Raw genomic sequence first — 13,389 nt, forward strand, 5'->3', positions numbered from 1 at the left:
GGTAATGAGTCATAGATTTAGGACTGTACAAGAACTTAGAGTTTATTTAGTCCAATTCCCTCATTTTTCAAAAGATGAGGCTCAGAGAAATCAATGACTTTTTTGGTAGGACTACATCAGCACCAAATGGCAAAGCTCGGATTCAGTCTTAGCTTTCTTGTTTTCAAAGTCAGTGCTTCCCCTCATCTTCACCCCCCACTGTACCACATTCCTTTTTTTGTTTGACAGGTCATAAGACTTATAAATCAAGATGTTAAATAACTTATTGGATTTTTCTTTCTTGGGGAAAAGAGGTTATAACTTGGGCTGTTATTAAATTCTCAGTATATCAAAGCCAATTACAAATAAAAATCATTAACTTGTGAGTAATTTATAATCAAAGACAATGGTTTGAGGTGGAGCAGAACACTAAAAGATTAAGTGACTTGTCCATGGACCAAAGTGTTCTTGACTCTAAGTCATCTATGTATTTCATTAAATATATTTATTATAGCCAAATTTTACTTAACTGTTTTTTAAGTCATTTTTAAGTCCTCTCCAACTCTTTGTGATCCCATTTGGGGATGATTTGCCATTGTCTTCTCTAGTTTATTTCATATATGAGGAAATTTTGATAAACAAGGTTAAGTGATTTGCCCAGGGTCAGGGTCACCTCACTTGTAAATGTCAGTGACACTTTACTTATACATTCTAAATTCAGCAAACCTATAATATTCAAAGCACAAATCATTGAGGCTATTGATTATGCATTTACTCATGCCTATTGATAACTACCATATTTCATGTATAAGACACACCTTAATTTTGGGGCCCAAAATTTGAAAACAAAAATGTTACAAAAAGTTATAGAACTCAAGTTTTATTCATCATAAAATTCATACAACTCCTCATCATTGTCAAAACTCCCATCCATGAGTTTGTCCTCATCTGTGTTTGCTGATGAGTCTTAGGAGAGGCTCTGACAGCTCTCCTGTCTGTGCTCTGGTTTGGGGTTGACCACAAGCTCTCCCTGGGCAAGTCGGGTATGTGGACGCATGCTTAGTCTATTCCATTTCATGAACCTTAAGCACCATTTGTGTCCTTGGAAATCAGTCACTTCTTTTTTCATGAGCCATTCTACAGGCCTCTTGCTGACCCATCTTTGTGGACACAAGAATTCCAGTGGCCCTTTGCTCTCCAATCCATCTCTTCAACTCCCTCTCTAACTCAGGTCATTTGGTTGCCTTGCCTTTCATGGCTTTTTTCTGCTGGGATGTCTTCAGTCCCCTTTCTCCTTCCCATAGCCAGACTTGGCTTGTTTTCTCAGAGGGGGACCAGACTGACATTCAGCAGCACGATTTCCATTCCCTTTTGTAAACTGGATCACTTTGAATTTGAATTCAGCACTGGATGAAAATCTTTTCTGAACCATTTCTGGACAAATCAAGGCAAAATGTCACTTAATATACTAGAAACAAATGTGAAAGAAAACAAGTGCAAAAAAGTGGGAAATGTGAGTGAAAAATATCTGCAACCACTATAAGAGCAAATTTTTAAGCCCCCAAATTTTTCTAAAAAAAAGGGAGCTTCTTATATGTGGGGAAATCTCTTAATTTCTATATGCCAGTCCATGAGGTTGATCATAACCTATCTGTAATTCTTATTTATTAAGGAAATCTCAGAGAGGTTAAATAACTTATTTGTCTATGCTTATACGGCTAATAAATATGAGAAGGAATTTAGAAACAGGTATTTGTGATCTCAAGTCTAATTTTGAACCTCAAGTTCAGGGAGCAGCTAGATTTAGTATATTTTATCATTATATGTCATCTTTATTTTATTAATGCTTGTAGTCTCTTCCTTTAATCAAATAAAGAATTATATAAAATCCTCAATAAAGGGTGAGGATGTTTGTGTCAGTTTAACTCTTTTAGATTGGCCAATTTCTTTGCATTGATATATATATATATATATATATATGTATATATATATATATATATATATTTACAGGGTTGTGCTGGAGTTGGTTCAGACTGACTTGAGAGAGTCAATTGTTAAATTCTAAATACTGAAAAATAGCCAATGTTAAAATTTAGGACTTGATTTATTGTTTTATTGATTTTCTAGACTCAAGAAATGATTAGAGAAAATGTTAATAATAGATTGAACTTAAAATTGTGTTGTGCTTGCATTCATTTTCCCAGAGAATCAATTGTTAAATATTTGCCAGCACACTTATGTACAGGCTATAAAATCCTACAATTTAAAGTGGGGATGAAAAAACCTTAATATGAATTTAATCCACTTTGATTTTTTTTTCAGTAAAGCAAAATGAAGCACAGTAAGTGATTTACTCAAGGATATTCAGTTAGGGAAGGTAGTGGACTTTGAACCTGTGTTCACAACAGGAATATCATGTTCTCCAGTCATGGTGGGGTAAATGATTATATCTTATACTGTTATATTTCACAGTAAAAATACTTAATTCTATTCATTTCCTAAGCTTTCCTCTAATTGATTTTTGCTAGACTCAAAATGACCTTTGGGAATTTGGTTTCTTTTACTTCATTATCTCAGTTTCTAGGCTGAAATCCAATCAAAGGACCTTTAATTAGCAGTATCTTTCAATGATCTGATCTCTCTCTTCATCCCTTTGCAACTTCCTTTTATTGTTGTTATTGCTATTACCTTCCCCTTTAGAAAGTAGTGTCCTTGAGGGCAGAGGCTGTTTTTTCATTTGTATTTGTTTTCCCAGTGCTTAGAAGGGTGCCAGGGATATAAAAAACCCTTAAAATATTTGTTTACTGGCGAAATGGCATAGGTTCAATTGCTTAACTGGATTCCCTTGTCATAAGATCTTGAAGTTCCAGAGAACAGGAAGAAAGGTATTCTAAGGACACTGATTTTAATACCTTTCCTGGAACATTTATATTTAAACCCTGTTTTATCTCTTTGCTATAGCATATATACATAATTTCCTTTACTTTCTAACTATTGTAGCTCATTGTCTCTCCTCCTTGCTTTTGTTTGACAATTATCCACAGTGTATAATGAAATATCAAATAGTTATTTGTACATAAAGTCACTATCTTTCCTACTGTGCATATCTAAGTAATTAAAAAGAAATGGAAAATAAGCATTTTAAGCTATTCCCCTGTATTGGGCATTATTTTTGTTTTGTTTTTGATCCAGTCTCCCTCCTCCTTTCTGCCCTAATTCCAATGATGATGATGATGATGATGATGATGATGATCCTTAAAAATGAAACATTTCTAAAAATTTTGAACCACTCTGTCAAACCTTCCACATCCTTTTTATCATTTACTACCAAGGCAGGGCCAACATTATCTTTGGTGATCAGAGAAGGACTAAATAAAAATTGACCATGATTAACTTTGCTACAATTATCTCACCAATATACCATGATGGACTGTACTCCATTTTCCTACAGTAGACCAGTCTATAACTGACCTAATTGATACCAGATGACAGCTCAAATAAGGCCTAATAAAGAAGTAATCACACTAATCTATTGAGCAAGCTGTTATGATATCTGCTACAAGGAACTGTTATTTTATTTTCCAATTTTTTTCTTTTAATTCTCTATAAGCACTAAAGATTATTTTCTGTTTTTATTATTCTGGAATTAGACAACTAGATGGGCCCCTATGATTTTTCTTCCCCTCCCTCTTCTCAGAGATCCCCCCAACAATCATTTTGCATTTTTGTTTATTACTTTTCTGTATTTTTTAGTTGTTAATTTTTTGAATTTTTAAAAATTTTATTTTTTCTTTGATGCTCCTGGAAAAATATAGATATACTTCATGAAATAATGAAGAGTGAAATGAACAGAATCAGGAGAATATTTTATACAATACCATCAATATTGTTTTAAGAACAACTTTAAGGGACTAAGTCATTTTGACTATTTTAAATACCCCAAATAACCACAATGGACCTATGGAGGAAGTTACAATCTGCATCTAGAGAAAGAACTGACAAATAGAAATATGTATGAAATGATCTTACACCCCCCCCCCAAAGAGATTACAAAATCTAAATCTTTCAAACAGAACAATGAGAAATTTATGAGAGACACTTGCTAGAATAAAAATCTCAGTAAGTAGCTTTCCTTGGGCCTGTCTACTACTTCCCCAGAAATAATGTGTCTAGCTTGTACCCTAACCTCTGAGGTTTGGGTATGAGAAACACCTACACATTCATCTGTGATTTCTTGTCTCTGACAATAGAAAATATGCAGACCCTCTCAATCAACCTATCTCTCATTTGAGGAGGAAGCTCCATTTTCTGCTCAGAAGAATAGTTAAAGAAATATCCGATGATATTTGCTCAAATTTGCTTTTGGTACCCTCAACCACAGGGTAGGATTCTGCTTGGTGTTTATGGACTACAGAGTTAATAGATTCAAAGAAATCTACACAAAACCTAATTATAACAAACCGAGCAAGGATTGACTATCTTGCCATTTTAAAAATAGCTCTCAAGACTGATATATCACACTTAACATCAACTGGTGACATAGTTGATCCTGCTCCTAAAAACAACACCTTAGCAGCCTTCAAATTACAGAAATTGTTTTGTGTATTTTTTTAAAAAGTTTATTTATTTTGAATTTTACAATGGTTCCCCTATTCTTGCTTCCCTACCTCCATCCCCCACAGAAGGCAGTTTGTTAGTCTTTACATTGAGCTAAGTTGAATGTGATGAAAGAGAATCATATTCTTTTCTTTTTTTAGGGTTTTTGCAAGGCAGTTAAGTGGGAGAAATAATATTCTTAAGGAAGAAAAATAAAGTATAAGAGATAGCAAAATTACATAATAAGATAATGGGTTTTTTCCCTAAATTGCAGGTAATAGTCTTTGGTCTTTGTTCAACCTCCACAATTCTTTCACTGGATACAGATGGTATTCCCCATTGCAGATAGCCCCAAATTGTCCCTGATTGTTGCACTGATGGAATGAGCAAGTCCATTAAGTTTGATCATCACCCCCATGTTGCTGTTAGGGTGGACAGTGTTTTTCTGGTTCTCCTCATCTCACTCAGCATCAGTTCTTGTAAATCCTTCCATGCTTCCCTGAATTTCCATCCCTCCTGATTTCTAATAGAGCTATAGTGTTCCATGACATACATATACCACAGTTTGCTAAGCCATTCCCCAATTCTGTGCTGCCACAAACAGGGCTGCTATAAATATTTTTGTACAAGTGATATTTTTACTCTTTTTCATCATCTCTTCAGGGTATAGACCCAGTAGTGCTATTTCTGGGTCAAAGGGTATGCACATTTTTGTAGCCCTTTGGGCATAATCCCAAATTGCTCTCCAGAAAGGTTGGATGAGTGCACAGCTCCACCAACAATGCATTAGTGTCCCAGATTTCCCACATCCCTTCCAATATTGATCACTGTTCTTTCTGGTCATATTGGCCAGTCTGAGAAATGTGAGGTGGTACTTCAGAAATGCTTTAATTTGCATTTCTTTAATAAGTAGTGATTTAAAGCAATTTTTCATATGACTATGGATCACTTTGATTTCTTCATCTGTAAATTACCTTTGCATATCCTTTGACCATTTGTCAATTGGGGAATGGCTTGCTTTTTTTTTTTTGAAAATTTGACTCAGTTCTCTGTATATTTTAGAAATGAGTCCTTTGTCAGAAATACTAGTTGTAAAAATTGTTTCCCAATTTACTATATTAATTTTGAGCTTGGTTTTAGTGATTTTGTCTGTGCAAAAGCTTTTTAATTTGATGTAATCAAAATTATCTGTTTGTTTTTAATGATGTTCTCTATCTCTTCCTTGGTCATAAACTGCTTCCCTTTCCATAGATCTGACAAGTATACTACTCCTTGATCTTCTAGTTTGTTTATAATATTGTTGTTTATGTCTAAATCCTGTATCCATTTGGTATAGGGTGTGAGGTGTTGGCCTATTCTGTGTTTCTTCCATACTAACTTCAAATTTTCCCAACAGTTTTTATGGAAGAGAGAGTTTTTATCCCAATAGCTGGACTCTTTGTGTTTATCAAACAGCAGATTACTATAATCATTTCCTGCTATTGCACCTAGTCTATTACACTGATCCACCACTCTATTTCTTAGCCAATACCAGACAGTTTTAATAACTTATGCTTTATAATATAGTATAATTTCAGAACTGGTAAGAAGTTAGAGAGATTGTTACCCAGTCATAGATTTTCTGATTCAGTCTATGGACTGGGAACCTCTCTCAAGTGGAGAAGGTTCCAGTATTCAGGTCAATGATAGGAGAGGACTTAATCTAGTATATTTTGCTGCCTAAAACTTTAGGTACATTTCCTAGGGTACAGACACGTCCTTTGGACAACTAACTGACCTGAGTCCCTTACACATTTTTATTTAAATGACTAAATCTATCATTCTGATGAAGATGGGATCAGCCCTTGACTAGCACTGGTATAGGGATGGATGTTAACAATTCACAGAAGGGTTAGTATCATTCAGTTTGTAACCAGAGTTATCTTAGATCCCAGTGAAACTGGAAGAAGAGTTACCCATGTATCCAGCTAATATAATGTCAGAGTTTACTTATATCATGTGTGCCTTGGCTATAATTAGATTTATTAAGTAATACATTGTTAAATGTCTCATGTTTAAGTATGCTTCTCTTTTTTTATCTTTTTCTTATTATGCAAATTTGTATTGGTATTATGCTTGTATTGTGTTTACATTTTTTGTTATCTATGCATTGTTTTACTGTTATTCATATTTTCTTGTGCTATATAGTTATGCATGTATTGTGGTGGCATAGACACATATTATGAATAGCATATAATTTAGACCTGTGTCTAAAGGTCCTTATTTTGTGATGTCTCTTGTGTATATTATTGCCATAACTTAGCTGGCCAATTACAGAGATTATATTGTTGGTCTTCTTGTTTAATGAGAATACACAATTTAATGCTGTGCTCCACAATTTTTCAAATTAGGTATACCTCATACGATTTTATGAAGAATGCAAAATTCTAACCCCCCAGGAGGCAAGAGAGCATTGGATAGTGTAAGTTTTTCTCAGCAGGAAAGCAAAATTGAAGTATTGTAGAAGATAAGGGTTCTGCAGAATAAGAGAAACCTGAAAACTTGAAAGAACTAGAGTTGGAGTGGGCAATATGATAATTTCAAAGGTATCCCCCACCTCATATAGCTCAGTGATTCAGTTAAAGAATGATCTGCCTAGAGCAAATTGTTCTGGGACCAGATGAAGTTCTTCCACTGTACATGTCTTCCCATTTCTGTTTGATTTTTGCCTGGTGAAGTGGCATAGCTGATTCTTGAATCTTGTTTGTTTGCTATGTGTACTTTTTTCTTTGTAGGTTTTTGCAAGGCAATGGGGTTAAGTGGTTTGCCCAAGGCCACACAGCTAGGTGATTATTGTCTGAGGCTGGATTTGAACCCAGGTACTCCTGACTCCAGGGCCAGTTCTATATCCACTACACCATTTGGCCACCCCACTATGTGTACTTTTAATGGATTTTTGTCTCCACATTGTAATTCATTCTGAATTAGTGAATGGGCTGCTTGAAAGGTTATGGACAAGGGAATCTTTTTGAAAAAATTACCCTGGATTTAACCATGAACCCATATTGAAACACTCTCTCTGTCTTTCTGTGTGTCCCTGCCCATTCATCTCTCTGTCTCTATTTCTGTTTGTTTCTTCACAGACAAGTGCTTTATTTGTCTCAGTTTCGTCCATCTTTCCACAGAGAGGTGCTTTAACAGATTATTATTGTATCATTTCTTATAGATTCAGAAAAAACATAGAGACAAGAAAACATAAACAAAAACCCCTGGGAAACTTATATGAACTGATACAGTGATGTGAATAGATCTAAGAGAACGATTTTCTCAACACTACTGAAATATAAAGTCTTCTTGAAAGACAGAAGAACTCTATTGAATTCAATGAACAACTACAAATGTAGAAGTCTGGGCAAGGAATATGCTTCCTAGTCCTTGACATAGAAGTGATGGACTAGGGACAATATGAGATATATGTTTTTTTTCCATAGTTAATACTATGCTAACTTGCTACACTGGAGGATTTAAAAACCTTTTTTTTAATGGAGTGGTTAGCAAAAGGGCTAGCAATAGTAATACCAAAAAATGAGAGGAAGAAAGAAGGGAGAAAAGAAGGAAAAAACCAAATTGATTAGGTGTTTATTATTTGTGAAGACTCTGTGGTAAAAGCTTTACAAAATAACTAAATTAGTTTTCACAACAGCCTTAAAATAAAAGCTTAGGGAAAAAAAAAGAGGGGCAGCTCAGTGGCAAAGTGGATAGAGCACCAGTCCTGGAGTCTGGAGGACCTGAGTTCAAATGTGACCTCAGACATTTAATAATTACCTAGCTGTGTGACCTTGGGCAAGTCACTTAACCCCACTGCCTAGCCATATAAAGGCTGCTGAAAAAAAGAGCATCAGTGAAAAAGGTTTAAATGATTAGAAAAGCATAAAGGGATATTTAGAAAGATTTTTTAATGAAGTTTCAGGGAGATTCAGAACTTACCAGTAGAGCATAAGAAGGAAGCTCTATAAGTTTAAAATATTAGAAATAGAATAAAGCATGACAGCTTCATTGGAGAGAAATAGGAACAATTGGAGAAGATGGAAACAGGTTAGCTTCATGGAATCAGGTATCTCAAACAAGTCAGTTATTATGGGGTTCTTAGTTGGATCAATTAGAAGCAGACCTTGAGATAAAGGATCAAAGAGCCCGAACCTAGTATGTAACTCATGGTTTAGAAACGGGAGTCTAGTTGATATTCAAACTGCATGCCCAATGGAAAGGGAACATTTGGTCATTATTCTATATCTTAATACGCACATACACATCCATATACATCTACCTGTGTAGATGTATATGGATGGGTTTTATGCATATATTCTTATTTAAAGGCATGACTTTTCTGTTCTTTTTTTAATATGTCAACTTTCATGTTCGTATTCATCAGTTTCAGAGTGGCAAAATATTTTAAAATAATAAATCCCCTTGAGGACAGGCAAGATTTTCTCTTTTTGTCTTTGGCTTTTAGTCTTTAATTTTAGAATAGTACCTGGTTTTAACAGATATTTAGCAGATGCAGATGAAATTGGATTGAATTAAATTAGATTCATCCATTCAAAGACCTAAATTTACTGGAGTCAGTAAAAAAAAAAGCAGAAAAACCTGTTTGCCATCCTTCACCCTCCAACCCTGCATTTATTCTGAAAACTTCTATGTATTTTAAACCTCTTACTTTTCAAATTGTATAATAACATCTACTATCTAAATTCTTCCTTTATTTAATATGGGATTCTTAATTTGCAGAAATAGACCTTGATGTATTGATTAGAGTAAGCAGCTGGACTTGGAATGCCTTTGTCCATCTCCAATTTGGAGTTTCCATATAAAATTTACTTTATTGTTGCTTCTGGCTCCACCCTTGATTTACTAGCTCCCTAGTTGTATATGGTTACCACTTCGGCCATTCCTCATTTTCTATTAGAAAGGTTTATTTTACATTGAAATTTACTTTCCTGTTTCAAGTTTAGTTTTCTTTATTTTTATCTCTTCTTTTATTTTTGTATTTTTGGAGGAGATGTGGGGGAGCAATGGGATTAAGTAACTTGACCAAGGTCACACAACTAGTAAGTATCAAATGTTTGAGGCCAGAATTTAATTCTGGTCCTCCTGACTCCAGGGCTGGTACTCTATTTTATCTCTTCTTAAAATGAGCAAAGTGATTTTTGAATACACCAAGGTGCTACCCTTTAATATAGTTTGTGAACTTAATGAAAATATTTTATATTGTGCCAATTTCATCACTTATTAAACTTTTCTAACTCTCCTCAAGTTAGAGTACTAGGAAATTTAGAAATGACATTTCAGAAAGGTGCTAATCATTGAACTGAAGTGGTTGCAATATCAAAATTTATCCACCTAAATCCATTAGAGGGCCATAGTTTCTTCTTTTTAAGAATTACTTGAACAAAATTTTTTGTATGTGTACTGGGAGAGATACTTCTATTCCCACAATTATTCACTGTAACATCTCTATGGAAGGAGGGAATTCCCTTCGGAGATATATGTCACATTTCCCAAGTGATTGAAAAGCATTATAAGTTTAATAGGAATTCAAAGTGAATGCACTAGAATATTTATCCAAGAAAGTCTGCAGCATGAATTAAGAAGTGACAAGTAAGCAAAGAAATGAGAGGGAGTGCTTACTATGGAATAGAGATTGTTGGGGGGGAATCATAAAAAATGATTATTTTTAATGCTTTGAACAAGGAAGAAAAAGTTCTGGGAACAATATTATTAGGAAATTACTGGAAGAATTGGAGAAGTAGATAATTTTGTCTGATGGATTTGAACAATGCAAAGAACAGATAGACCAACGAGGACAAAATCTTTGCAGCATATACAAAATGCTTTTTCTGGTTTCAAATCCAAATAGAGGCTTGATAATCCTTCTAGGACAAGACTCATTCACTTTTCATTGAATGTTTTTCTTTTTCCTCCCTTCCTTCCTCCCTCCCTCCTTCCTTCCTTCCTTCCCTCCCCCCCCCCCCTCCCTTATTTTTTCTTCCTTCCTTCCTTCCTTCCTTCCTTCCTTCCTTCCTTCCTTCCTTCCTTCCTTCCTTCCTTCCTTCCTTTCTTGCTATTAAAAACTATTCCTGCTATGTATTCTTTCTTGATTATAATGGTAAATTATCTTGAGCTTGGAATGCATTTAAGTGCTTGATGGGAATGAGACCTTAATCCTGGGGAGCCCCTAGATTGGTGAGAGTGGGAGTTTCTTCAACTCCATCTGGGTTTTTACTGACAGCTGGAGCAGCAGTAGCTGACTCTAGGAAGGAGACACCTCAAAGAATGTTCTGCTTAATCCATCCCAGCAATGTGCTAGTCCAGTTCATCAAGGTTGTTTTACCCCCAAAGTATCTGATAATCTACTCTGAGATACATCCTTAAGACTCCAAAGTGTTAAACTCCTCTGTGATCTAATCCAGATACTGTTGCCATCTTCCTCAATGCTATTTCTAATCCATCAAGTAACACAACAGGGACGATAATTTTAGAGTCTAAATGGGCTACTTCCATTGTCACTGATGGAGAAAAGAGTTTGTTATAGACATTTTGACAGATCGTTTCCATTTGTATCTGTCATTTTCATGGTAGCTACATCTTTATATGTGTTTCAGAAACCATGACAAGTTGAATTAATTACTTGCAGGAAATAAAGCAAGAAAACTTTTAATTTCTTAATATAGACAGAAAAATCATTGATTGAGAGAATTAACAGATAATTCACAGGAAGGAAAAATAAAACAAATTGTCTTAACTTCAAGTTGTGGTTACATTCAATAATTTCAATGAAAACCAACTCTTTTCATAAATAATCAGGAAAGAGACCTTGAAATGTAATAGAATACCAATTTGAGTAAAAGGATTACTCTGCAATTACAAGAAAACAAAGAAAGAGATATGATTTATTATTTCAAAAAATAATGGAGCTCATCTTGTACCTACAAATGACTTATCCTTCAAATATGAACTTAATCATTATCTTAAAAATTGGATACACACACTCATACGCATATAAAATCTCAGAAAATAGGTTATATTGAAATTGCTTGTAAATTGACATCTGAATATGGAGGTCCTATCTCGTTGTTTCATGGCAGCGTTTCAGTATATAACAATCCACAATTCCATAGTCATGTGCATGAAGAGAAAGACATTTGTCAGAATGGAGACTAGAAAACTCAATGGAAAGTCTGCCAGAGGAGACAATATAAAGCATCATTTGAAGGAACTGTGGATATTTACTTTGAAGAAGACAAGATACAGGTTCTAAAAATTTTTTTATTTTAGATTTATGGAGTGAAAAATTTCCATAATAAAGGATAATGTAAAAGATGATTGCATATGGAAGTGCAAATCTTCTTCACATAAGTGGCTATTCCTTTCTAATGTCTAAATTATCCTGTAAATTTCTTTATTTTCTTCTCTCCCTTCTTCCCCATTTCCCTGCCCTTGAGATGGTTATATACACACACACACAAACACACTCATACATCCATAAAATCATTCTATGCAAACTTTTATTTATCTGTTTTTCCTCTGGATATAGATAATATCTTTCTTTATATGTCCTTTATTGTTTATTTGGGTATTTATAAGAGCCAAATTAGACTTGTTTGCTGAAAGTTGTTCTTAAAACAATATTGCTACCATTGTATGTAATGTTCTTTTGCTTATGCCCATTTCCTTCTTTATTATTTTGTGCAAGTCTTCCCATGGTTTTCTAAAGCCATTGATGTCATTATTTCTTGTAACATCATAGTATACCATTACAAATATGTACCACAACTTGCTCAATCATTCCCCAGCTGATGGGATCTCTATAATTTCCATTTCTTTGACACAACAAAATATTTTAGAAGAATCGGTTCTTTTCCTTTTCCCCTAATCATTTTTGGAAACAGACTAAGAAGTGGTATTTCTGGGTCAAAGGGTAAAGGTAATTTAATGACTTTTGGGAATAATGCCATATTTCTCTAAAAAATGGTTAGATCATTTTACAATTCCAGCAATGATGAATTAATGTCCTATTTTTCCCCACATCTTCCTCAGATTTGTGACTTTTCCCTTTTATCATTTTAGCCAGGCTAATAAATTTTAAATGGTATCTCAAAGTTGTTTTAATATTCATTTATTTAATCAATAATGAAAGATAGTTTTCAAATATTCTTCCAAACTATTTCTAATGTGACATTTTATTTCTAAGTCATGTATCAATTTGGAACATATTATATTATATTGAGTGAGGTCTTGGTCTAAACCTAATTTTTTTGGTTTGCTACTCAGTTTTCCCAGCAGATTTTTGTCAGAGAGCTCTTACTCAAATAGTTGTGATCATTTCACTTATTGAGAGTCAGGTTAATTTGTTTTGATGTATTATGTATTTAAATTACATGATAATTTGGACTTTGAAAGGAATAGTCACTTATGGGAAGATTTGCACTTCCATGTGCAATCATCATTTTTATTGTCCTATATTATGGAAATTTTTCACTCCATAAATCTACTGATTGATCTCTATTTTTTAACCAGTATCAAATTGTTTTGATGATATTACTTTGTAGAATAGTTTGAAATCTGATGTTATTAATAACCCTTCCTATTATTTTGCATCATTTCCCTTAAGATTTCTGATATTTTGTCCCTCCAGATGAAGTTTATTCTTTTCCAGTTCTTTAAAGAAGTTTTCAGTAGTTTGATTGGCAAAGTACTGAATAAGTTAATTTATTTAGGTAGCACTGTCACTTTTATTTCATTGATTTCATGTTTCTATTCTGTCAATTCAGTTTT

The sequence above is a fragment of the Macrotis lagotis genome, chromosome 3 (genome assembly GCF_037893015.1).
Source record: "Macrotis lagotis isolate mMagLag1 chromosome 3, bilby.v1.9.chrom.fasta, whole genome shotgun sequence".
In the NCBI taxonomy this organism is placed as follows: domain Eukaryota; kingdom Metazoa; phylum Chordata; class Mammalia; order Peramelemorphia; family Peramelidae; genus Macrotis; species Macrotis lagotis.